Below are 4,973 nucleotides of genomic sequence, written 5' to 3'. Positions count from 1 at the left end.
GTATTGTCAGATGATATTCCAAAGAGACTGAGAGAGGGCGTGTACTTAAAAGTTAGTACTGCAAGGGGTTAACAGAATACCTTGTTTGAGTACTTCCGCCAGGCACGTCAGACGGATAGATATTATTAGTAGTTCCGACCAAAGGCTTATACCAACCATTAACTTGACCGGCCCAAGAATTGATTTGACCTATCCATTGGCTTTGACCAAGGAAAATATTGACTTGACTCAACCTTTGACTCTGCACAAAACTCGTATTGACTGGGCAAGACTCGCTGGAGACTTCACCAAAGATTAGGTCACCGTATTCATTGGTATCAGTAGTTGGAACACAGTTATAACCCTCTATATTCTCAGAAGCATAAGTGTAATTTTGAGTTCTTTATTAGATTTGTTATAATTCACCAATTCAGTAGAACCACCGGAAACAGATGTTTCCTCAGAGCCAAACAAATTACTATCTCCTGAGATCCCGATCTTAATATCCCTGATAACCGCAATTCTTTCCTTCTCGTCGACAACATTAAAATTAATCGATTCTGTCTGACGCAGATTGTAGGTAGGATTGATTTCAGTCACCAGAAAACTGTTATGACTCCCTGAAGGTTCATCAACACAAGTAGAGAGAGAAACAAGACTTTCATCAACAAAGTTACCTACTCAGTGAATCAATTTACTTGAGGGCACAAATCTTTCTGCATGATCACAAAGAGCGTTGATCTTAAGGATCCGTTTGACAATGGGTTCTCGAGAACTAAGATTTAACTCCAATTGATTAAGTAACTGGCACATCAACTCTACCTCCATGAGAGAACAGAAGAGAAAGGAAAAGAACTCGAAAAACAGGAAGGAGAAAGCTCAGTAAACAGAAGAAAATAACTGAAATCAAACTTGCTAAAGAAAAGTGAAACCAAATCACTATTCAGAACACTGAACAACCATTTAATAAACAGATCCAAAATCCATCAAGAAATCTTGGGAGAAGAAACAAAAGGAAGAATGAAAGGGATTTGAAACGATTTACTACTGATGAACTAGGGGATCTGAGCTATCCACTAAGAAGGCTAGATAGAACTAAAAAAGAACAAGTTAAGCGGTTTCAGAGAAGAGAAGGATGGTTTTCAGAGATAATAAAGTGGTTTAGATGAAAAAATAGTGGTATTTGACTAGTCAAAGGAGGTTTAGAGAGAAAATTTCTTTAGGGTGGGAGAGAGTTGTACGACTCCATCTCTCTCCTCTCAGGCAGTTGTTAGTGCATGATTTTTCAAACAATGACAGTCTCCCTTTCCCATTATAATTCTTATTACCCTAATCAGTTATCACTCTCATTTCATCTTCTCCCATTCTTTTCCTCCTCTACCATACCGGCTTCTCCATCCCCCACCATCAAAAACTCGTCGACTCGAAAAATCGATTAATCTTCAAACATAGAGGAGCGTCCGAAGGCTACTCGTATGAAACAAATAAATAGAAAACCTAATCGAAATAACCCTGGAATTGCAAAAATAGTTCAATACAAATGGAAGTCAAAAACCGTTGAAGAAGAAGAAATCATTGAAGCCGCTGAAACCGAAGAAATAACACAATTGAGAAAGTAATGGCCTACTTAAACTCACTCCAGTACTTCAATTTTATGTTTGCATATCAAATTAGGGCAGAAAAATCGAATTTGTGAATCCGCAGTTATTTAGCTGGTAAGGTGTTTGTTTCACGACTCTGCCGGATTTTCATGTTTAGGGTTAATCGTTACCTTCCTAGGTTGAAGATCTTGGAGGCTGTTAATATCTGTAACTGCTATTTTCAGAGTCGGCACGGTATTCAACCTTAATACCATGCCGAATAAATGTGTTTTTAACAATCGTTGGATTTAAATTTTTTACCCTGCCGACTAATGTTTTGAAAATGTTTGTGTTTCCTGAGGCCATTAAGTTATAAGATTGGCATGGTATTTGAATACCACCATGCCGGATGCGTATTAGTCGACATTGTATGGAATATAGACCCTGCCGACTAATTGTGTATAAAATCATTTGTACTTCCTGTGTTCCGTTTTTTCATGGGCCGACATGGTATTGAATACGACCCTGCCGACTATGTTTAGTCGGCAAATATTATAGTTATCGACCATGCCGACTAGTTGATTTTTGTTTTCATTGTTCTTGTTTAGGATGCAAAAGGTCAAGCAAGGAAAGTGAAAAAGCATGGGTCTAACAAATATTTCTCTTAGCAATCTGTATGGACTAACTCCAATATACTTTCAAGAGAATCAAGTAGACAGTCAGACTTAATCTTAAGAAAAGTATATCAAAGAGTTATATCTCAATTCAATCCGCAATCAAACAAATAATAATTTGCGAGCCCGATTGAATATAAGAGAGATAACTTGAACGGTACCAAAGACCAATGTTCAAGGATCAATAAATTTCAATCAACAACCAAAGGTTGGATTTACCAATTGATAGATTCAGCGACAACCTGTGATATTTCAATTACAGACAACAGAAGTTTTGTTAACGAGGAAACCGCAAAAGCAGAAAATCCCCGGGATCTAGTCCAGATTGAACACCACACTGTATTAAGCCGCTTTAGACACTAGCCTACTACAAACTAACTTCGGTATGAACTGTAGTTGAACCCCAATCAATCTCACACTGATTCAAGGTACATTTGCGTTCTTTACGTCTCTGATCCCAGCAGGATACTACACACTTGATTCCCTTGGCTGATCTCAACCACAACTAAGAGTTTCTACGACCCAAAGTCGAAGACTTGATAAACAAATCTGTCTCACACAGAAAAGTCTATAGGAATAGATAAATCTGTGTCCCACAGAAATACCTACGAGTTTTTGTTCCGTCTTTTGATAAATCAAGGTGAACAGGAACCAATTGATATACCAGACTTATATACCCGAAGAATAGCCTAGAAATATCAATCACCTCACAATAAACTTAATCGACTAGCGAAACAAGATATTGTGGAATCAGAAACGATGATACGAAGATGTTCGTGACTACTTTTCTATCTTGCCCATCAGAGATATAAATCTCAATCCAATCTTACGATTGCACTCAATCACGATAGAAGCATCAAGATCAGATGACGCAACTACAGAGAAAATAGTTGGGTCTGGCTTCACAATCCCAATGCAGTCTTCAAGTCGTTAACCTACAGGGTTTCGTGAAAAACCTAAGGTTAAAGGAGAATCGACTCTATTTTATGCAACTAGTATCAAGCAGGAGGTGTTGGGATTAGGTTTCCCAGTTTCTAGAGTTCTCCTTTATATAGTCTCCAAATCAGTGTTTGCAATCTAAGTTACCTTGGTAACAAAGCATTCAATATTCACAGTTATATGGAAACCTGATTAGATTCAAGCTAATATCTTTCAACCGTTTGATCGAACTTAGCTTGTGATAAGTGCATAATTCATATGATTTTAGTATCCATTCCATACTTGCTTTAGCTATTATTCTTGCATATTTTCGTATTATTTGCCTCTAATAGGTGAATCATCCAAAAAGGTGATACAAAGTGCTGAAAAGAGCTAATTAGAGAAGTATTCCAAGCATCCAAGTGCCCAAGTCCAAGAGAAGTGGAAGAAGTGCGAAGAAAAGGAGCAAAACGCCCAAAATTAATAGACGGGCCAAATACGGATCTTAACTCATTCAAATTAAGGATTTCTCATCATCATCTTGAATAGAATTGAAAGATAAAAAGAATGCGAAAAGAATGAGGTCATTCCGAGTTCGGATGAAGAAGTTATTGCCAAAACAAGCTTTTATTGAATACCAAGAAAGTGAAGTCCGCGAACTGGGTTCGCATACCGGGTTCACAGACTTAATTCCGAAAATATCTGCTGGAATTTGAATTTTGCGAACTTAGGTAATAGGAAACGTGTATTTACACTTTGGAAGGCCTAAGGGCACGTTTGGAGTCGTTAGGTCATATTTTTGGGTCGGGTTCCTAAACCAAACTAAGTACGTGAAGACCAAGCAATGTATACCTATAAAAAGGTATTAGGTTATGTAAAAGAGGATGAATCATCGATCTCATATCACAAGTTCTACATCAAAACCTAGGGTTTACCCCTTTAGGGGGAAACCACCATTATTGTTCTTCTTCGTAATATGAGTAGCTAAATCCTTTGTTGATTAAGAATGAATTCAATATTCTAAGTGTGAATCTTTATTAATAATACAAATCTATTGAGAGTTTTTATCATCGTCGTTTGTCTTTACCATATCTAGGGTTTATGAGTGATTCTTAGATTGATTTGGGATGCATACTAGATTAGTCTATTGATCGTTCTATCGCTAGTAGAAGTTATGAGCAAAGTAATCGTCGATTAACTCTCTACACAAGTAGAAATCGCGATACCTTACAGAGGGATTCTGTGGAGCAATCTTGTGTGAAGACAACACCAGCAAGTAAAACTTGATCTAAGAGTTTAACTACTGGGATCAACCTAAATTCACAAAGCTTAAAGCGTTCGATTGGATTACACCTTGAGTGATCTACTACTTGGTGGTTCGTTGGATAGAATCTGGTAGTCGAGAACTTCCGTATCCAGTGATTGAAGGAGTTTTGGGGATAACACTGATCTAACTGTTATTCTACGATTGGTGATAAATGGTTCTTACGAACAATAGATAAGTATTCTAATCCTGTTAACGCTTGGTAACGACGAAGGATTCCTTAATCATCTCTTTCTTTTATTATTATCTTTTTATTAATCTTAAAACCAAATCCCCCTTTGTTATTTACTTTATCTTGATGATCAAATAACCTATCAATTACACAGCTCTCTGTGGGAACAATCTCTTACTACCGCTATATTACCTGTTAATTAGTGGGAAATATATTTATTAATTTGTTGTGCCTACGACAGCCCATACAAATTTTAGCGCTGCTGCCGAGGAGCAGTAGCTAATTGATTTGTTATTTGTTTAGCTTGTTTTTGTTTTATTTTCTCT

The sequence above is a fragment of the Papaver somniferum genome, chromosome 8, assembly GCF_003573695.1.
Source record: "Papaver somniferum cultivar HN1 chromosome 8, ASM357369v1, whole genome shotgun sequence".
In the NCBI taxonomy this organism is placed as follows: domain Eukaryota; kingdom Viridiplantae; phylum Streptophyta; class Magnoliopsida; order Ranunculales; family Papaveraceae; genus Papaver; species Papaver somniferum.
This window is presented reverse-complemented; position numbering follows the sequence as displayed.